The following is a 23715-nucleotide window of genomic DNA, read 5'->3' as shown; positions in this document are numbered from 1 at the left end:
AGAGCACTAGAAAAATAAATAAAAAATAAAAGAACAAAACAATTTTTTCAAAAAAAAAAAAATTTAATTAAAACAAAATCACTAAACTGAGTCAACAGCTCCTCATGTCACCAGCTAAGTGAGTGTGTGTTAGTTCCTTTTTCTGGACCTCAGTTTCATCAGACAAAAATTGGGACAGTAATGACCACCTTTCCCTACCTAAAATGACAGGAACCTGAAAACCCTTTGAAAACAAGGCCACATACAAATGTAAGCAAGGAAGAAAGAAAACAGTATGCTTTGGGAATCATTCATTCATTCATCCAACAAATATGTGAATTCCCAACATAAACCAGGCTCTCTGCCAAGTGCTGGGATTTTCACAATAAATGAAGCAGACAGAATTGCAACCTTTTCGGAGTTTACAGTGTAGGGGAGAAGGCAGGTGCTATATAATCATACAAGTAAACATATTTAAAACTGTGATGTTTGCCATGAGGAAAAGGTAAAGGCAGGTTGGAAAATATATCATGATGGGTTCATGGGGACTGGGAATAAGGGGTAAAGGAATCAAAGAAAAGTTTCTCAGAGGCTTGAAGCATGAGGAGTTGGCAGGCAAATCTTTGATGAGAAAAGGTTGCAGGGAGTATTCCAGGCAAAGCAAAAAACACGTACAAATGCCTGAGGTAAAAAAAAGCTTGACACATTCAAAGCACTAGCAGAAGCCCAGGGTTGCTACTGATGGTTTTTGTGTTCCTGCTACCATGATAATGATTTCATACTACTTTTCAGAACAGACTGGAATAACTATGAATATTGACACACTAATTTTTACTTAGGCTAAACTTTCCTCAATCAATGTTTCCAATTCAGATGTCTCTATATCCGAAGCAAACCCTAATCTCTATGGTTTTAGTGTTTATTATGCCTAAAGGACATTTGAAATATCCTCTATTCTGTAGGCTTCAAAGAGAAAGTCAACCCGTTAAAATTAAAAATTTTAAAAAGAAAATTGATACACGAGAATCTATCCTGAGAAAAGCTAAGTGGACCCGAAACTATAACACATGAGCAACAGTTGAAGGTCCTAAGGCTGGTGGTGCTGAAAAAGAGAAAACAAAGGAGACACAGTCTTGATCCCACATACCTCCTCAAGCTGTCATGTGGAGAAGAGGCGACGCTGACTGTTTTTAGTGGACACCAGAGGATTTCACAGTTAAAGCCTGCAGCAGGGCAAAATGTTCCTCAGTGCATAAGAAAGAACTGGATAAAGTGGGAGATGCCTAATTTTGCAGAGGGAAGAAATAGGTATTCCTCTAGAAGTCACAAATAAATCATAAATATAAGTACAGATTACATCGCTCCTTGGGGACACTTAGAGAAGGTTCAGGTATCTTTAAAGACCAATGTAGTAAACTACCTCTAAAGTGTCTTCCGGCACTGAGAGATGCCATTGAAAAATGTCACCTTAACAGAAAGATTTAAGAAACTATTCTCAGTAACAGAGAAGTTTCCTCTCCCAAAACCCTTAACCATTTAAAAGACTGGCACTGTGATGTAAAAGAACGAAATTAGAACACTCCCTAACACCACACAGAAAAATAAACTGAAAATTGGATTAAGGACCTAAATGTAAGGCCAGACACTATCAAACTCTTAGAGGAAAACATAGGCAGAACACTCTATGACATAAATCACAGCAAGATCCTTTTTTACCCATCTCCTAGAGAAATGGAAATAAAAACAAACAAACAAACAAAAAACCAGATGAATGGATAAAGAGAATGTGGCACATATATATAATGGAATATTAGCCATAAAAAGAAACAAAATTGAGTTATCTGTAGTGAAGAGGATGGACCTAGAGTCTGTCATACAGAGTGAAGTAAGTCAGAAAGAGAAAAATAAATACCATATGCTAACACATATATATGGAATATTAAAAAAAAAAAAAAGGTTCTGAAGAACCTAGGGGCAGGACAGGAATAAAGACGACGGAGACGTAGAGAATGGACTTGAGGACACGGGAAGTGGGAAGGGTAAGCCGGGATGAAGTGAGAGAGTGGCATGGACATATATACACTGCCAAACGTAGGCTGGATAGCTAGTGGGAAGCAGCCGCATAGCACAGGGAGATCAGCTCGGTGCTTTGTGACCACCTAGAGGTATGGTATAGGGAGGGTGGGAGGGAGATGCAAGAGGGAGGAGATATGGGGATATATGTATATGTATAGCTGATTCACTTCATTATAAAGCAGAAACTAACACACCACTGTAAAGCGATTATACTCCAATAAAGATGTTTAAATTTTAAAAAGACTGGCACCATGATCAGGAGTGGGATGGCCTTGATACCATGGCCATCTGAGAGTTGTTGAGAGCTTTGCAAATCATAAATGGTTTCAACAAAGTATTTACCAGTAGAGAGAAGTTTTTGTTCATCAGAAACCTTTAGCATTACCCAGTATGGGTTTAGAAGAAACAGGTTGGTAATGGAAATTGGGGTAGGAGGTAGGAGCCCCAGGTATCTGGCTTGAGTAAAAATCCCCGGGTCTGAGGAAAAGTTGTTTTATAATTTCTGGAGGTAGATGGGGATGGGTCAGGAAAGTTATAGAGCCAGAACAGATACTGAAGGTTGAAGAGCTATGCAAATGAGGGTAATGGGGCAGAAGAATGCATTTCAATATGAGATAAATAGCAAGTGTGACCCGAGAGAGAAGGTATGTTCAGGAAAGTACAAGAATCAATAGTTTGGGTGTATGCTGTGTGAGCTAGTTTGGTGAACAGGTAAGCTAGAGCTTTGCTCATAAATAAAAGTTGACCCAGTAGGTCAGGGATTCTTAACCTTGAGTTTCTGTTAGCCTTCTGAACACGAGTAAAGTCACGTATTGGTACAAACGAGGGCTTTGTTCTGTGGTGCCCGAGATTTTTCTTAAGGAATCTGGCAACTCAGGATGAGCCAAGGGCGAGTCTTGGCTTTATTTATGTTGACTTAAGTATGATTATGAGACAGGATGGGACATAGAGACTGATAGAGATTTTATCAGGTCATCATGCTGATGAAATTTTTAAAAGGTGACCTGCTATGATAAATTGTCCCTAAATCCTCCTCCCAAATCCACCCCAAATGAGGGATTAGAAAGTTAGATAGCATTTACTGAGCGTCTTATTACCTACTAAGTATTGTATAAGTGCTTTATTCTCAACTCAAGCCTGTAAAATAAATGCTATTCTCATTTTACACCAGAAGAAGAGGTTAGCTCCCTTAGTCATTTCATTTAGTCATTCATTTATTGAGTCAACTTATATTAGTTAAGTACCTCTTATATGCTACTATGGGTGGGGGCATCTATCAGGTGCTATTACAGGGGGAACCTGCCAGGAGCTACGATAGGAGACACCTATCATTTTATCTGTTCAGCACCTCTTCTTCTGAATAGTAACACTTCTGTTTTTGGATCTTCTTCTTTCTCCAGTCTATATGTATCACTAAAACTTCCATTTTCTCATCTACCCCTATTCCCTGACCACAAGCGATAGTCAACTAACTTTGGGGATATGGGACTAAGAGAAAATCAAAACAAGGTCTGGTCAAGAGCTGAAAGCTATAAGGTGAAATATTGAGGAGCTGAGATGGGCTGTGATTTTGCCAGCTAGAGGAAGTCCATAGTGAAAGGGGAAAAATGAAGCTGCCATAGCAACAAACAGCAGAGACATGAGACAGAGACAAGATCCTGATGGCAGTCATTTATCCGGTCCATTGTATGCCTTTCTCTAGGTGTTTACCTCTTCCTGAGATTCCATGAGTATATCCCAGGATCCTTCAAAAATTCTTTCTACATAATCCTGTCTTTTTTTTTTTTTTTTTTTACTTCTAATAGCTCGTTACTGCGCTCAGCATGGAAGACACAAAGATGAAAAACACACAGTCCCTGCCTTACGGCACTCTTAAGAGGTATTTCATAAGGACACATGTGTGGACACAGACCGTTACAACATTATCAGTGGGATGGGCTGGGGACATGATGCCCTACGTTGTGTATCTGAATCAGCCAACTATCCCTTTCCTAGCCACTCATCCTCTGCAAGACCTTGATCCGCTTTCTCCCTCCAGGCATGGGCATCTCTGACTAAGAATCTGGCTATAGTGATGCACAGTAGTTCATGCAAGGTCAGGGGCCTGCAAATGTCTTCTGTAAAGGACCAGATAATAAATATTTTGGCTTTGTGGACTATATAGACTCTGTCACAACTATTCAATTCTGCTCTTATAGTGCAAAAGCAGCCATGGAGAATATTTACGTGACTGATCATGCCTGTGTTCCAATAAAACTTTATTTACAAAAACAAGTGAGAGGCTGGATTTGGGCCCATGGACCATAGTTTACCAACCTAGGTAAACTATAGCTCTAGGTGTTTAGGGCAAAGTGAAGTTCAGAACCATGATGTACAGTGTTAATCAATTGGCAGACGTATGTACCGAGAGCTGTAGAAACTCAGAGGAAGCAACAAACTATGTCATGAGCATCAGGAAAACACATTTCTGCAAGAGATGACATCTGAACTGAGTCTTTAAAGAAACACAAGGTGGAGTTAGCCAGAGCAAGAAAGGATGGTAGGAAAAGAAGCATTTACAAATGCAATAAGCTTTGAAAGACACTGGCACTTGAGGGACTGCCAATAGTTCCCTACTAGTGGGGCAAAAAGTAAAAAGTTAGGAGAATAGCAAAAATAAGAAAAAGGAGAGAAGCAAAAAGAATATTTTTTAATAGACTTAATATGCTAGGAAATTTAAACTTTATCTTGAAAGTTTGGGGGTGCCATGGAAGAATTTTAGGTAGAAATCATCTGCCAAAAATCATTAATCAGACCTCATCCAATTCCTTTTTTTTTCTTTAACAATCTTTTAGGACTATAAAAAGTAGAAGCAGTAATTTTACATAGGAAAACATTGCAATTGTTCAGATATGAAGTGATAAGGGCCTGCATGTAGGCAATGAAGTCAGTTGAGGCATTCGAATCAATAGGATCCAACTTAGAGATAGGTTGTATAGAAGATCAAGAGAAGGAAAAAAAGATATCCATAGGGCAATTGGGTAGAAAAAAGAGGATAGTCATCAATATTGAAACATTTGTGGGGCTTCCCTGGTGGCACAGTGGTTGAGAATCCGCCTGCCAATGCAGGGGACACGGGTTCAAGCCCTGGTCTAGGAAGATCCCACATGCCGCGGACCATCTAAACCCGCGAGCCACAACTACTGAGCCTGCGCGTCTGGAGCCTGTGCTCCGCAACAAGAGAGGCCGCAACAGTGAGAGGCCCGCGCACCGCGATGAAGAGTGGCCCCCGCTCGCCGCAACTAGAGAAAGCCCTCGCACATAAACGAAGACCCAACACAGCCAAAAATAAATAAATAAATAAATAAATAAAATCCATTTCTAAAAAAAAAGATACAGAAACATTCGGGGCATGGTGAGTTTAGTTTGGGGCATGGTGAGTATGAGATACCAGTGAGATTCAAGGTGAGATGCAGGAGGAGAGTCATCAAAGGGCTATGAAGGTAGATCAGCTTTTACATACATCTCCTTACTACATATGACCCTATGATGTAGGTGCTGTTCTTATTTCCATTTTGCAAATGAAGAAGAAACTGAGGTAAAGGAGAGGCAAGGGGAAGTGGTTTTTACAATAATTCCAGCTGGATTACAGAATTACTACTTAACTGAATACAGGAGCAAGTGACAAGTTCATTTGGAAAGAGTATGTAGGATGAGAAGAGAGGAAGACTGAGGCTGAAATTCCAGGAACAAAAACTTACAGGAGATGGGGACAGTAGTGACTGCGGTTATACACTAAAGCCAAAATGTCTTAGTTCAAATCCCAGTTCAGTTGCTTATTAACAGCTGTGTGATTTGAACAAGCCATTTAGACACCTCCAGCCCTGTTTCCTCATCTGCAAAGTGAGAGTAATAATAGCACCTAACTCCTAGGTTGTATGCATCAAATGAAAGGACGTATGTGAAAATCTGTCCAGGTAGCATGGAAATAGTGAATACTCAAGAAATAGTTGCTATTATGGTTATTACTAACTTGAAAAGGAAAAAGAAAAAAGAAATGACCGGTAAAATAGGAAAAGTAGGGATAGCTATAGTCCCAGATGCTAAGGAAAGAGAAATTTCAAGAGACAGGAAATACACAAAGCATCAAATACTATAGAGAGGTCAAGAAAAACAGGTCTCAAACAGATCTGTTTGGTTCACCCGCTTCAAGGTCATGTGTGGAGTTGTGGAGGCAGCAGCCAGACTGGCTGGTTGAGGAAAGAGTGGGTGGTGAAGAGGTAGAATCAACAATAGCCAAGTATACTCTCAAATGGTTTGTAGGTGAAGGAAGCAGGGACTGTTGGCTAAAGGAGGTATTGGTGGGATGTAGTTCTTAATCAGTTTGGGTTGCTTAGGGAGGAGAGATGGGCAATTTTCTATGCTGCAGGGAAAAAGCAAGTAGTGAAGAAGAGTTTGAAGATTCAAGGAATAGGAGAGAACTGTTAGAACAGAGGGCTTGAGAAGGAAGAAGTACATAATGAAATCCAGAGCTCAGGAGGTAATTGACCTGAAAGGTAAAGAGATACCTATTTGACAGAGGCAGGTGTGGACAAGATAAGGAATGATCCCAGATATAGTTCTCATCTGATAACACCAACATCACTGTGAAGTAGCAGATATGGTACACTGCTGACAGCGATAGAGCCATAGGATAGAGCACTTGAGTCTCTAGAAAATTCTACAATGTGTGTTGTAGGAAATAAAAGGAGGACAAATTCTGGATACATAAAGGACTTTACAGGTGTCATTGAAGACCAGACTGAAGTTGAAACCATGAATTTGTAGTGGCTCCAATTTATGATTTTCCCCAGTTGGCTCAGTGGTCTAAGTGCAGGAGCACAGGAAACAGAGTGGAGTTGATTAGCATGTGCAGTGGTCAAGAAAAGGGATGTATGATACCAACAAGAATGGCTCTCTAGGCTGGACAGAATGAACAGATGGACAGGAAAACAGAAAACTGGTAGGTGAAGGAAGGTAAGCATGGACATCACAAGGAGTGTCGAAACCTCAGGGAAGAGATGAAGAGGCTGAGAGGTGGGAAAATAGAGGTTTGTGGTCAAAGGATGAAATGCTGAAGTTTTTGAAAATCAAGGAACTGGATAGCCCTCTAGCTAGTGACCACCCAGTACAGTGGCAGGACCTAGGGAAGGAGGAAGAACAGCCAGTTGCATGCTTAAGTCTCCAATGAACGGAATGCGGAGAGAGATGAATCGGGCCATAATTGGCAGTGGGGGTGGGGTAGAATGTGGAGGATTTGGGTGGTGTAGCCAAAGACTATGCTATTTGAAAGCAGCAGGGAGTAGGAGGAAGAATAATGATTTGGAAGCAGCAATGTGGGGCACAGGAAAAAGTCCCATTGCTCTAACGTCGGGGTAAGACTTAAGAAAAATGTGTTGGAAATTCAGGTAAGAGAACTTCCAGACAAGTGGTACACCCTGGGGAGACCAGCTTTCAGTAAATGCAGAAAATAAAGAAAGAACTCAATAAAGAGACTAAAAATACAAGTTTGTCGGCATGGACAGGCAAACTTCAATGGAGCAACGCAAATGGCTGGGAGGGGTAATGTGCAAGAAGCAAAGCAGGACAGGGATGCAGGAATGTGCTCAGACGAGCAATAATGACCCAAGGGCATGGTTACCAAGGACAGCTGTGATGTGAAGACTGGCAGAGCTCACTGCCTACAAATTTCCAAAAGAAACTTTGGAATAAACCTGTTCTGATGCTAGAAAACCATGCCATTTGCTCAGAGTTCCACAAAGCATGTTGGTAAAAATACAATGCCTCCAAAATAATCATTTTCTGTGTGTGCAGGGCAGGATTTTCTTTTACCAAAAACATAGCTGGTGGTGGAAACTGTAGTGATTCCACTACCAAATAAGAGGGCGCAGATCTCTCTTGGTGGCACCAACAGCTACCTGGACTGATCAAGCCAAGTGTCCCAGCTCACCTAGTCACCCAACAATACAGCTTATATTCAAACCCTTACCTAATGGAATCAAGGTCTGTGCTTTTCGTATTAGTTTACCTCTATTTAAAGCAGACTACCAATAACTATTCTAGCTGTTTCTCAGGGTCACTATAGAGAAAGAACAAATGAGTTAACATTTGCAAAAGCAATGAATTTTGCTAGCAGACATACACCTTACAAATATTAGTCACTACTATTACCAAATACTAATGTGACAGTTTGAGGTATATACTATAAACAAAATATGAAGTGCAATAGAGTGGGGTAGAGAGGTAAGGCCAAGACCCAAGGGGAGTGACTTGGCAAGGGTTTCTGGAGGAGGTGAGATTGGAGCTGGCCATCGAATGATGTGTTTCATTTTTCCCAAAGATCCCTCTCCTCTAAACTCCCAGCCATACCTTGCCTAACTCCATTTCAACCAAGCTGAGGAATTCTGACCTTCAGTGGGGAATGGGGGAAAAAACCAGCAAGGCCTCTCTGCTCACTGGAGCCGGGTGTGGGATGGGAGAACAGGGCCCACCTACCTCACAGGCCATCATCTTCCCTTGGCAAAAACACTTCCTGCTGCTCCAGCACAGCTCCTGTGGCCTGACCTCTTTTTCAAGCCTGAGGTCAGCCTGCTTATCAGGCCTGACCTCCTCCAGCTGGATCTTGTTTTCCACTTGGCTTCTTTCTTCTCAGCTGTTTCCATTTTAGGCCTCTGTTACTGATTCTTGAAAGCAAAGTAGCCAAGCTTCCTCTCTGTGTCCAGGTCATGGCAAAGGGATTGTATTTGGGCACAATGGACCTAGGTGGGGCCAAGGTGTCCATCATTGGCCTTCTAGTAGATGTCTCATTTGGGTACAGCTGTGCCTTCTCTAAGAGTCTGGGGCTCAGAAGTACAGGACTAGATAACCTACCATGTAAGAACAAAATGAAGAGAGACTCAACAGGGAGGAACCTCAAAGACTTTGTTTTTCCAATAAATGGCTAAAGGACAATCCAAGGCCAGAGGGAGTAGATCCCTGAACAGCCATTGTCCACTTTCCTTCCATTTTGAGCAGCTGAGCTACCAAAGGGCACTCAGTCCAGCCCCACGTATTATACAGCTTTTTTCCAGCTCTGAGGCCCAGCATGTACAGAGCCAGAAGCTCACCCATGCTGTCACATAAACAACAAAGACACACAGAAACCTTTCTCTAAATTTTTGTGCCACAGATTTTGTGTTGTGTCTCCACCTCCAGGAGCAAGTAGCTTCCTGGAAGATTCAAGGGGATAAAAGAAAGCAAGACTGGTTCTCCCTATTACCCACTGTCACGCCACCGCCCTGCCCGCCTTCCCCTTCCCACCCACAAGCCCTCCTACTCCCCAGGGTGCCATTTTGGAGCCAAAATCCACTTTGTCAGTGCAAGAACAGCCCTGCCTTCTCTTGCTCCACACACCATGTGACCCTGGAGAACCTCCAGGGCATATTTCATCTGGCATCAGCAACTAGAGGTCACCGTGACCCAAGACTTCCTGCATTCTCAGGCCTGGCAGCCCCTGCCAAAGCCAGCCATAGCGGGGGGAGGAGAGCGCCGCTTGGTGGGGAGCAGACCACGTGTGGTGTCTGTCGCCCCGGCTGCCAGCAGACAGCAGCACTGGTTTTCCACTGCCGGCCATTCATTGGACTTGGAGAGATTTGTTCCTTCCCTGGGACCAAGTCAACAAGCTGAGACCAGAGGAGCTGCAGCCCTGGCATGAAGAGTGAAGCCAATTCTGTTTGCATGCACACCATGGGCCTCTGCTGTGTTCCATGGCCCCCAGAGATGCTGATTCCCCACCTATCCTACCTGCTGGGCACTGCAGTGTGACAGAGTTCAGGATTCCCAGGGATTGCTTTTTTTTCCTACATAAGAAAAAACAAATTGTTATAGAGCCCAGAGACTTCATGTTTAAAGACAGTGAAGGTGAACCTCTAAAGCCAGGAAACCATTTTAGGATGGGTTCACAGAGGCCCCTTGCATGCAAGAACCATAAAGTTTTAGGGCAAGAAAAGATCATAAACCAACCAAGTCGGTGGTTCTTCATCCAGTTTGGTAAAGAGACCTTTTGGTAACTGATGAAAACAACTCACTCCCTGCCCTAAAATAACCCATGGACACACAAGATTTGCTCACAATTTGGGGAGTGCAGGGACCCCTGGAGCCCACCTGTGGAAGGTCTTGTCTACCTCCAGTTCCATTCCTTTCCCACTTAGCCCTCTCATTTTGCAGAAGGGGAAATGTGAGGCCCAGAGAGGATGTAAACTCTTGCAAGAATAGAGGCTATAAGTGGTCCTACTGAACCCAGACCTCCTATTCACATCTTTCTAACAGATCTCATGATGCCCTCTCAACCCTGGAGCCCCTCTTCCCTTTGTCTTATTTTCTTTACTCTTATTGTCTTTCTTTATCTTCATTTTTTCCCCTTTCTGCCTTCTCTCCTTAGTTCTTCCCTCTTTCATTCTCATATTCTTCCTCTTTAAACCTTGTTTCCTCTGTGCTTTCTCTGACCCCACTCTCCTTTCTTTCCGCCCTGTGCCTCACGCACTCAATCAATTGACCAGTCTTAACTCTGGGGTCCTCTGAATAGGTCACCAGCTCCTGGCGAATCCAAAGGCATAACATGTAAACCTAGGAAAAAATGAAATTGCAGAAAGTAGTCAAATCAAAAAGAAAATCTCTCTCTCCAAATCTTCAGGATAGATCTAGCACAAATGGGTCTTTTCACCCTTAGTAAAGAAAAGATGCATACATAAAGAGGGAGAAATACAAAATCAATCCTATAGATCAGTGGTTCTCAGAGCATCATCCAGGGATCTCTGAGACTCTTTGAGGGGGTCTACATGGTCAGAATTGTTTTCACCATAACGCTAAGATATTCTTTGCCATTTTCACTGTGTTAACATTTGAATTGATGATACAGAAACCACAGTGGTTAAAATTTTCTGGGGCCTTAGCATGTGTCAAGGCATTGAAACCAAATTGGATTCATGGTCACTGTACTCCTCACTGCTATGGAAGAGTTTTTTTTTTTAAGTAAATTTTATTTAAGAATGCCCTTAAAGAAGTGGTTAAAATTATTTATTTTATTAAATTTAGAACCTTGAGTACACATCTTTTTCTGTTCCATGACAAAATGAGAAACAGGTGTAAAGCACTCCTACTGCCTCCTGAAGCATAATATTTGTCTCAAGGAAAAGTAGTTATGCAACTGAGCTGTAAGCTATACCGATCACCTTTTCCAGTTTTATCTGGAAGAATGGCTGACAAACTGTGGTTATTTACACCTGTGTGTTTAGCAGATGTTTTCTTAAGAATGAACGAAGTGAGGGAGAGGATGTCACTTCAAGGGCAGATTGACAATACTTTTTACCAATCGTACATTTAAGCTTTTGGTCAAAAATTAGAATGTTGGAAAATGTGTATCCACCACCATAAACTTCATGGCTTCACAATACATAAAACTTTTCTGATTAGATCAGTGGAGATGGTAACAAATGTGACTACTTGAATTTTGGAATCAAATATGTCAACATTTGAAAGATCAGTGTAAGTCAGTAAAGCAATGTTTTCCAAATGACTAATGCCTGCATTGGAAAAATATCCACTTGAAATGTAAGATAGATTAATAGATTTCACTGTATCTGAGTACCAAATGTTCATTAATATGGTTTCACACTCCACAATGCAACTAAATTTTAAGAAACTACCACATATTGAATTTTTGACGTAGTAGCAAAGAAAAATGTCTACAATTATCTGAAAAAGTTATTATAATATTCCACCCTTTCCCAACTGCATGTATGTACAAGGCAGAATTTCCTTCATCTACTTTAACTAAACACCGTATTATTGCAGGTTGAATATAACAGAAGATTAAAAAAATCTACCAGTTTCAAGTCAGACTTTAAAGAGATTTACAAAAATGTAAAATAATACCACTCTTTCTTTTGGAAAATATGTGAATTGGTAATTTTTTAAAATTTCTCAGTTTTAATTTCTAATACAGTAAATATGAATAGGTATAACCCATACAAGAAAAACTCTTTAGAGTGCTCATTAACTTGAAGGAACACAAAAGAGTCCTGAGGCTAAAATGTTTGAGCACCCCTGCTATAGACTGTCCTAGGAGGAAAGAGGGATAAATCAGTGCAGCACTCATTTGCTGAGAATCCAGAATGGGCAAGGCTCAGTGCTAAGTACTATGGGGGATCGAGCTCTGACAGACCTCACGGTCCAGTAAGAAGACAAGACATTAAGGTCAATAACTACACTACAAGTACAGGAGTGCCACTGGAGAGAAAAAATGAAGAGCCACCAGAGTGTCACGTGGGGTATAGGGAAGAGGTCTAGAAAAGTCTTCACAGAGGAGATAACAGTCTAGAAGCCCAAATAGAAACTGAGCATTCAGAAAATAAAACCAAAAAGAGGCAGAGGGGATGGGGAGGGGTTGTACCTACCAAGCAAGGGGAAGAACCCGGAAACAGAAGAGCAGACAGTTTATTGGGTGGAGAGTAAATATTCCTTTAGGATCAACTGAGGTACAGTATGCAAAGCCTCATGGGAGAAGCCCCTTGTACAGTTAGTGCTCCAGAAACATGGGTCAGATGAATCTATATATAAAACCAATGATTGACTAAGCCATGGATGGGCTTATCTGTATCTTATCAAGTCCACTTCCCACAGTGTAAAGGAGAAAATTTTATGGATAAATCTGCTAGAGGCCAAGAGAAGTGACATAATTCATACAAAATCAGAGGCAGAGCTGGGACCTGATCAAACTTCCCTATTCTGTCTTCAAAGTCTCCTTCACCAGTTAATTTCTTCTGAAGTCAAGCCCTGGCTGGAATTTCTCTGCCCAACTTGGAAGTGACACCAAATGAATAAGGGTGAGCCAGACAAAAATTTGGAGATTGATCATTTGAAGCACTTCCTCAGAATACCCACACCCTGATAGGGGCAGTGAGTGCTCAGAAATGAAAACACACTGCTCTTGTCCTCATAGTCTCTTGAACAAGACATTCAGGGGAGCAAGACCCATCTGACCATGACTGAGAGAGAATAAGTACAGAGCACAGAGAAGACCTCTGTCTAAAGACCTCTGTCTAAAGTTTCTAAAGAAGCTTTCAAGAGGGATGGAGAAGATGGGAGTGACTCAAGAGACTTTTAAAGGATAAAGGCTGATTACATAGATACAGAGCACTCATTCACAGCCCTGCAGGGCTGTGAGTCTGTCTTCTTTGTCTCTGGATCCCTAACACTCAGCATAGGGCCTATCACAACAGAGACATTCCATAAATGTTTGATGAGCTACTCTGAATGCAAGGGTGAGAAAGAGATACGCTACTGAGACCCAATTTTTTTCCACCTTTATGAAGATATTTTTGATGTATAATATGTGTAAGTTTAAGATGTATAACACAATTTGATACACATATATATTGCAAAATGATTACCATGATAAGGTTACTTAACACCTCCATTGCCTCTGATAATTACCATTTTTGTGTGTGTAGTGATAACTTTTAAGATCTACTCTCTTAGCAACTTTCAAGTATGTAATACGTTATTGTTAATTATAGTTACCGTGCCATACATTAGATGCCCAGAACTTACTCCTCTTATAATTACAAGTTTGCACCCTTTGACCAACATTTCCCCATTTCCCCTACTCCCCAGCCCCTGGCAACCACAATTCTAGTGTCTATTTCTTTGAGTTTGATTTTTTTAGATTCCACATATAATGAAGAACATAGAGTATTTGTTTTCCTCTGTCTGACTTATTTCAGTTAGCATAATGCCCTCAAGGTCCATCCATGTTATTACAAGTGGCAGAATTTCCTTCTTTTTTATGGCGAATAACATTCCATTGTAAATATATATTGCATTTTGTTTATGCATTCATATCTTGATGGACACTTAGGTTTTGCCATGTGTTGGCTATAGTGAATAATGTTGCAATGAACATGGGGTGCAGATACCTCTTCGAGAGAGTGATTTCATTTTCTTTGGATATATACCCAGAAGTGGAATTGTTGGTCATATGGTAATTCCATTTTTAATTTTTTGAGGAGACTCCATACGATTGCACCAATTTACATTCCCACCAACAGTGCACAAGGGTTCCCTTTTCTCCACAGGCTCATCAATACTTGTTGTCTCTTTTCGATAATAATCATTCTAACAGGTATGAAGTGATACCTCATTGTGATTTTGATTTGCATTCCCTAATGATTAATGATGTTGAGCATCTTTTCATGTACCTCTTGGCCATTCCTAAGACTCAGTTTCAAATATGCCACACATTATCTATGCTCTGGTCTGACTCCGCAATCTCCCCTTCTCCACCACTAGAAATCTTGTCAGTCATTGGGACCCAAATCTGCCACTGCAGGCAGCCTCTCCTGGACTGGCATTCAAAAGGTAGAAGGTGTCTGATTTCACTGCTGACAGAGCTTCGTAGGCAGCCACGACAAATGAGACAGTAGCCACTGCAGATCAGGTCTGTGTCACCTTCACACAGTCTTTCTCATCTCCCTCTCTTATCAGGCAGGGACCACAAGAACTGCATTGGTACCCTAGACATGAGCCAGGATCTCCCCAAGAAATGCTACAATCAATACACATGACATAAGACTGATATGATGCCCTGGAACTGGGGGAGCAACCTGCAAAACTGATGCCAATCATCTCCTGAGGTCGTGCACTGTGCTCCTCCAGGATGGATGGGCTGCTCCCCAGCTTGACCAGAACAAGAAGGAAGGCTTCAGTGATGGAGACAGCAAGAGGATTAGCACCGCTAAAGAAGGGATATTGTGTTCTCCTCTCACTGCTTCACCAGTACCGACATGTGCAGAGATTCAGTCCTACCCATCATCTCCAAATATGCCCACATTTAAAACACTTCCCCTTTGGGGGATTGACTGACAATACAGGTGACACCATGAGATAATTAATTACACCTGGGTGAACTTTGGTGCCGTAACTCACAGAGCTGTGTTCATCAGAATAAATGACACAAACTTAAGATGTAAGCAGGAGTCAGTGAGCTTTTAACAGGATAAATAGCAAGCCAATTCCAAACCCATGGACCTGAAGCAGTCTGGTCAACCCAAGACGTCCTAAGCACCATTTAAAGGGGAATCTCAGAGCACTTTCAATAGATATCTTTTGTTTATCAACAAAGCTTTAAAAGTGGGGGATTCAGAGGCATGGTGGAGTGAGTAGTAGGAGAAGTGGGGGCAGTCATAGAGTGCTTGAGGATGTATAACAAAGAACTAATTTTACTGAAGAATATCTATTCATCTTGTGAATCCAGGTAGAAGGTTACCTGTCCTGGACCCCCACTTACTCAGGTGGAGTGAGGCCTCCTCTCAGCTCATCTCATGTGACACCCTTTGCATCACCTTCTTACAACACACATAATGTGTCATAGTACTCTATTTCCAAGTCTGTCTCCCTATAGGACTCTGATGGCCCCTGAACTCAGGGACTTGGTGGAATTATCTTTGTGTCCCAGGGCTGGAACCTAGGGCTGGGCCCATAGTAGGAGCTTGGTATGTTTAGAGGCTGTATTTTGAGTGAGACTCAAGTGAAAAACTGAAAAATGAACAATTGATTAGAAGTGAAGATAAACCTAAACAAAGCCAATGTCCCAAGGGCTGCTCTGACCATGTCTTTCCGTAAGCTGCTTTCTTTACCAAGAATAATACTGTTTGATCTTAATTAAATACAGTTAGAACAGCTCTTGGAGGCACAGTAAATTTCAAACTCTAAAGAAATAGATTTTGATAAATATAGAGAATTGGGATTATGTTTCCTTTGTAAAACAAATACCTTTAAAAATAGGGGAGACATTTTTAAGTGTGTGAGCTTTGAAATTCCCAGAATCCAACATACTGGAAATTAGTGGCTTGAGCCCAAAATACAGATGGTTTCAACTGTCTTTCCATTGTCCATCCACATCCTGAAAATTATAGGAAAAGTCCCTACGATAAAAGATCACATTAAGCTGCAAATTCAAATCAGTCAGGTTCCAAGATTTAAATGGCTTCCTCTTTGGCATCTAGGTAAATATTGCCAATAAAGTCCCTGCAAGCCCACAGAATAAAAGACCATTTTATTTAGCTCACAGAAACAATCCATACAACACAGGACAAGATGTCTCTCCAATAAACTTATGAAAATCTGCCTTTTTGTAAGCCAAAATTACTATTCCCCCCCGTTCTCCTGGGTTACATCTCTAAGGTCACTATAGCCAGAGCTCTCTCTGAATGTCAAGGGCTACTCAATTAATCTCTTGTTTGCAGAGATTTGAAAGCATTAAAGGAAGGTCAAAAACTAACATCAAGCAAATGCAGCTGAATTCCCCACTCTTGTGCAAATTTCACCTTCACTCTTCTTCTTCCCCCTTTCATTGTCTTTTCTTTGTTGACACTTTCTCCCCAACTTCTCCTTCTTATTTCTTCTTTCTTCTCTTCTCTTCCTTTCTCTCTGTCTTTCTTATTTGCTTTACTCTGTTCCCTTCCCATTATACAGGGTTTGGCTTTTGGGTTATTATCCAATTACCCTGGAATATTTGGTCTATTTCATCCAAATAACTATGTCTTCATCATCCTTCCATTTACCCCCAGGAGTAAAGAAAGAAAAGAGCATAGGATGAGAATAAAGACAAATTGTGTTCCTCAATCTAAGTAAGTTAGAGGGACGAAACATACAGAGAGGAAGATTGATGTGGTTTAGATTTTCAAGGTTTGACAAGTTCCATCCATTAAGTGAGTTAATACATGCAACACTTAGTGTCTTTCATGCCACAGACACTCAAAAATGTTAATTTAACTGTTTCTGTCATCTTAATTATTAGATGTGCTGGTCAGCCCTAGCCCCAGCTTGTGCTAAACAGTTGGTAGCAGTGGTTTGCTCATATGCTAAAGCAGTGAAAGGCCACTCTGAAGTTGGGAGGGGGCTGTATCTAGAACCCCACATGCTACCATGAACTCCTCTGAGCAGGTTAGCAACAGGTAACTGACAAACAACTTAAAAATAAGGAGAAAAGAAGAAAAAAAGGAAAGGAAAGGAAAAGGAAGGGAAGAGAAGGGAAGGGGAGGGGAAGGGAATAAAAGATAAGATTTGAGAAAAACCAATGCCAGAAGAGAGAAGCCACAAACTCCACAAACACAAGTATTAACACTCAAGAAACAGAGTAAATAGAGGATACAGAGGCAGACATTTAAGATTAATGATTCAGGTCTTCAGAAAGGTTAAAGCGGACATCACAGCCATGAAAAAGGAGCAGCTAGAGCCTTGCTTATCAAAGTGTGGTCCACATCACCATGACCTGGGAGTTTGTTAGAAACAGAAATCTCAGGCCTCTTCCCAGAATGACTAAAACAAAACTTGTATTTTTACAAGATTTGTATGCCCACTGCCAGGTCATTTGTATGCCCACTGCCATTAGTGGAGCAGTGTGATAGAGGGCTTGGCATTTGAAAGTTTGATCATTGGATGAAAATGATTGGCAGGCAGAAAAGAAGAAACAGATTTAGCCGAATTAAACATTAGTGAGTTAAAAGCCCCAGTGGAGGTGGTTTCTTTCAATACTGCATCTGAGCTCTCATTGGCAAAGCTAGACATTAAGAGAAATTAAAGGAAGAGATATTTTTCTTAGAATCTTATACTTAGTATGTAAATTACCAATGAGAGCAAAATCAAGGCGTATTTAGGATTGCAAAGATTCAGAAAAGTTACTCTGGGGGCAGGGTGGGGAGGCAGGGGACACAAGGAAAGAGCTGTGTGAAGCACAAAGAAAATAAATCAAAGATTAAATAATATATAAGATAAAAGAGAGAGTGGTGAGTAAATGAAGTAGAAACCTAGATTAGGTTTAAATAACTGCTGATGCAGGATTTTAAAATATTTATAACTAAAATCCCAAATAATCTCAAAATGGAAGGGGGCAAAGGGAAAAGAGAGAGGAAAGAAGACAAAACTACTTAGGTTCTGGTCCCATTTAGGGGTGAATAAAGGTATTGAGTAACTAGATAGTAATAACAAAATATGTTTAAATGTATATGTCATGAAAGACAGCAAGCTGTATGATTTCATTTATATTTAACTCTAAAAAAAGCAAATTAATCCATAGTGGCAGAAAGCATATCAATGGCTACCTGGGGCTGGAGAGGGTTAGATGGAGTGGGAGATGTACTGAATAGAAAGTGGTACAGGTATTTTGGGGTGATGAAAATGTTCTATGTCTCAATTGTGGTAACGACTAAATGTGTATATAAATTTGTCAAAATTCACCAAAATACTATACACTTAAAATGGGTATGTTATATTGTATGTAAATGATACTTCAATAAAGTTGATTTTAAAAAATGCAAGTGTCACATATACAAAGTAACTGTTTGAAGAGTAAAAATTAGATGTATCACTTCCAAAATACTAGAAGAAGAAAGGGGGTAGGGGGTAGTTTGATTAACTCAACAGATACAACTGGGGAGTATCTGATAAATACGCATAATGATAAAAATAGCTAACATTTATTCAGTACTTACTCTTCCACAGGCAAAGTTTTAGATACCTTACGTATAATAATTTCCTAATGTCTATAACAAGGCAACAAATTTAGCATGATTATAGTCATTTCCATTTTATTGTTGAAGACACTGAGGAACAGAGATTTTATAGAACTTAACTAATGTTAAACATCTAGTATGAAGGAGCTAGGGTTCCAAGCCAGGTCACATAACATTCTGCTCTACTTTTTTTCATAGTAAAGAGAAACCATAAAGTAAAGTGAAAGAAACGATTGCAAAAATGTCATTAATCAAGCAAAAACATTCAAAAAAGGTTGTGATCTCAGTATAAATGTTTACTTTTGTTGGTCAATATTTAAACCCACTTTCCAGATGGCTCTTGAAGAAGCTGAGGAAATGAGTTCTTAGCCCTTATTGGGAGGGGACTATATATTGGGACTTGACGGGAAGCAGATGACCCAGAGCCAGAGCATCAACAACCAGCTCCTGCAAGTGAAGCAAACATTAGTCTGGGCTAAGCTGCAATATCCAGTTGCTGGAACTCCATAGTAAATATACACACACACACACACACACACACACACACACACACATACACACACACATACACACAGAATATGCAAAACACTCATGCAAACCATGCCCATCACCAGCAGCCATATTTCCCTTTTGTTCCCAGATATGATGGGGACAGGACTTACACACCTTTGCATGGCGAGAAGAGCTCACTCTGGAGCAGCTCCTTGATGGACTTACCCACCTTCAGGTATTGCGTAGCCTCTAGCCTTCTCCACCTGCAGGGGCCATAATTTATACATGCCCCACTTGCTGACAGAGCCTGTTCCTGAATTTTTGTTTTATTTTTGTTTCTTTTAGTCTAGGCTGTACAACTTTACGATTTCTGTGATTGTGGACAAAATCATTCAATCTATGTGTCCTCACTTGTTAAACAACGTATTAACACTGTCCTTACAGAATTGCTATGAGGAAAGTGCTTGCAGCCATGCTTGGTAACGTTTGTGTGCCTGTACTATCTCTTACTGCTATGTAACATTTCTATTAAGCAGCTACTATTTATGAGGTGATAGAAATGACAAAAATGTGGTTGCCTTCCTCTAAGGATGTAGTCTCTCCTGAAACATTTGGGTAAGATCATCATGTTTGTAGCAACTGTGTCGTTTACTAAGTACCCTGTCTTCTTGGCATGAGGTAAGGTTATCACAATAACAGAGAAACAACAGCTTTATGAAACTCACCTTTGTTTAGACAACACTGCAGTGTTCTCTCTCTGGAGGGCGGGAGGGGTGAGAGTCCCGAGAAAAGTGAGGCGAGATGGCCATTCTGAGAACTGCACACGAAGAGAAGAGACAGAAGCCTTTTGGCTTAGGAGAAGCTTTCCCCAGAGACTGATTAGAAATGAAACAAGTTAACCTAATTAAGCAAATGCTACTTTAACTAAGTTGAGGAAAATATAAGTTGCAAAGGTGGGGAAGACCCTTGGACTTTGTTCAGATTCTTTTCAGAGAAATGGAGGAGATCTTGCTGAAAGAAGTATAAGGAATGACAACCTGAGCGCAATTCTGAGGCAAACTTAAATAATGATAAAGAGCTAAGTGCGTTTTACAAGGATGTCTCCTTATTTTTATGAGAGAATGCATCTTCAGGAGAAAATTTTTTGATTTAGCAAGTCTTCTCGACAAGCTCAAGTTTGTGGGTCATCTCTATTTGTACACTTTATAAATTTACATTTTTATTAATGGATTGATAGGGTTTGTTATTAGAATATCTAATTAAAAATACACTAACAGGAGCTTCAAAATGGCGGAAGAGCAAGACGCGGGGATCACCTTCCTCCCCACAGATACATCAGAAATACACCTACACGTGGAACTGCTCCTATAGAACACCCACTGAACGCTGGCAGAAGACCTCAGACCTCCCAAAAGGCAAGAAACTCCCCACGTACCTGGGTAGGGCAAAAGAAAAAAGAATAAACAGAGACAAAAGAATAGGGACGGGACCCACACCAGTGGGAGGGAGCCATGAAGAAGGAAAGGTTTCCGAACACTAGAAGCCCCTTCGCGGGCAGAGACTGTGGGTGGCGGAGGAGGGAAGCTTCAGAGCCACGGAGGAGAGCGCAGTAACAGGTGCGGAGGGCAAAGCGTAGAGATTCCCGCAGAGGATCCATGCCGACCTGCACTCACCAGCCTGAGAGGCTTGTCTGCTCACCCGCCGGGGCGGGCGGGGGGTTGGGAGCTGAGGCTCGGGCTTCGGTCGGATCCCAGGGAAAGGTCTGGAGTTGGCAGAGTGAAAACAGCCTGAAGGGGTTAGTGCACCACGGCTACCCAGGAGGAAGTCCAGTTGAAGTCTGGAGCTGCCGAAGAGGCAAGAGACGTTTTCTTCCCTCTGCCTCCTGGTGCGCGAGGAGAGGGGATTAAGCGCGCCGCTCTAAGGAGCTCTAGACACGGGCACGAGTCGCGGCTAATAGCGCGCACACCAGAGACGGGCCTGGGACGCCACCAAGAAGCCTGTGTGCAAGCACAGGTTACCATCCACACCTCCCCTCTCCCAGGAGGCTGTGCAGCCCGCCACGGCCAGGGTCCCGGGATCCACAGACAAGTTCCCCGGGAGAACACACGGCACGCCTCAGGCTGGTGCAACGTCACGGCGGCCTCTGCCACAGCACGCTCGCCCCGCACTCCATGCCCCTACCTCCCCCCCCACCCCCCCACCCCCCCGCGGCCTGAGGGAGCCAGAGCTCCCGAATCAGCGGCTCCTTTAACCCCGTCCTGTCTGATCAAAGAACAGACGCCCTCAGGTGACCTACACGCACAGGCAGGGCCAAATCCAAAGCTGAACCCCCAGAAGCTGTGAGAACAAAGAAGAGAAAGGGAAATCTCTCCCAGCAGCCTCAGGAGCCGCGGATTAAATCTCCACAATCAACTTGATGTACCCTGCATCTGTGGAATACCTGAATAGACAACGAATCATCCCAAATTGAGGAAGTGGATTTTGGAAGCAACGATATATATATATATATATATATTTTTTTTTCCCCCGTTTTCTCTTTTTGTGAGTGTGTATGTGTATGCTTCTGAGTGTGATTTTATTTTATTTATTTATTTATTTAGTGGTACACTGGTCTCTCACTGTTGTGGCTTCTCCCGTTGCGGAGCACAGGCTCCAGATGCGCAGGCTCAGCGACCATGGCTCACAGGCCCTGCAGCTCCGTGGCATGTGGGATCTTCCCAGACCAGGGCACGAACCCGTGTGCCGTGCATCGGCAGGCGGACTCCCAACCACTGAGCCACCAGGGAAGCCCCTGAGTGTGATTTTGTCTGTATAGCTTTGCTTTTACCATTTGTCCGAGGGTTCTGTCCATCCGTTTTTCTTTGTTGTTGTTTTTTTTTTAATTTTTTTCTTCACAATTATTTTTTATTTTAATAACTTTATTTTATTTTATTTTATCTTCTTTCTTTCTATTTTTTCTCCCTTTTATTCTGAACCGTGTGGATGAAAGGCTCTTGGTGCTCCAGCCAGGCATCAGGGCTGTGCCTCTGAGGTGGGAGAGCCAACTTCAGGACACTGGTCCACAAGAGACCTCCCAGCTTGATGTAATATCAAATGGGTAAAATCTCCCAGAGATCTCCATCTCAACACCAAGACCCAGCTTCACTCAACGACCAGCAAGCTACAGTACTGGACACCCTATGCCAAACAACTAGCAAGACAGGAACACAACCCCACCCATTAGCAGAGAGGCTGCCTAAAATCATAATAAGGCCACAGACACCCCAAAACACACCACCAGACGTGGACCTGCCCACCAGAAAGACAAGATTCAGCCTCATCCACCATTACACAGGCACTAGTCCCCTCCACCAGGAAGCCTACACAACCCACTGAACCAACCTTAGGCACCGGGGACAGACACCAGAAACAACAGGAACTACGAACCTGCAGCCTGCAAAAAGGAGACCCCAAACACAATAAGTTAAGCAAAATGAGAAGTCAGAGAAGTATGCAGCAGATGAAAGAGCAAGGTAAAAACCCACCAGACCAAGCAAATGAAGAGGAAATAGGCAGTCTACCTGAAAAAGAATTCAAAATAATGATAGTAAAAATGATCCAAAATCATGGAAGTAGAATGGAGAAAATACAAGAAATGTTTAACAAGGACCTAGAAGAACTAAAGGGCAAACAAACAATGATGAACAACACAATAAATGAAATTTAAAATTCTCTAGAAGGGATCAATAGAATAACTGAGGCAGAAGAATGGATAAGTGACCTGGAAGATAAAATAGTAGAAATAACTACTGCAGAGCAGAATAAAGAAAAAATAATGAAAAGAACTGAGGACAGTTTCAGAGACCTCTGGGACAACATTAAATGCACCAACATTAAAATTATAGGGGTCCCAGAAGAAGAAGAGGAAAAGAAAGGGAATGAGAAAATATTTGAAGAGATTATAGTTGAAAACTTCCCTAATATGGGAAAGGAAATAGTTAATCAAGTTCAGGAAGCACAGAGAGTCCCACACAGGATAAATCCAAGGAGAAACATGCCAAGACACATATTAATCAAACTATCAAAAATTAAATACAAAGAAAACATATTAAAAGCAGCAAGGGAAAAACAACAAATAACATAAAAGGGAATCCCCATAAGGTTAACAGCTGATCTTTCAGCAGAAACTCTGCAAGCCAGAAGGGAGTGGCAGGACATATTTAAAGTGATGAAGGAGAAAAACCTACAACCAAGATTACTCTACCCAGCAAGGATCTCATTCAGATTTGATGGAGAAATTAAAACCTTTACAGACAAGCAAAAGCTAAGACAATTCAGCACCACCAAACCAGCTTTACAACATATGCTAAAGGAACTTCTCTAGGAGGAAACAGAAGAGAAGGAAAAGACCTACAATAACAAACCGAAAACAATTAAGAAAATGGGAATAGGAACATACATATCGATAATTACCTTAAATGGAAATGGATTAAATGCTCCAACCAAAAGACATAGACTGGCTGAATGGATACCAAAACAAGACCCGTATATATTGCTGTCTACAAGAGACCCACTTCAGACCTAGGGACACATACAGACTGAAAGTGAGGGGATGGAAAAA

This window comes from Kogia breviceps, chromosome 5 (assembly GCF_026419965.1).
Source record: "Kogia breviceps isolate mKogBre1 chromosome 5, mKogBre1 haplotype 1, whole genome shotgun sequence".
NCBI lineage: Eukaryota > Metazoa > Chordata > Mammalia > Artiodactyla > Physeteridae > Kogia > Kogia breviceps.
The sequence above is the reverse complement of the archived record's forward strand: the minus strand, read 5'-3'. Positions refer to the sequence as shown.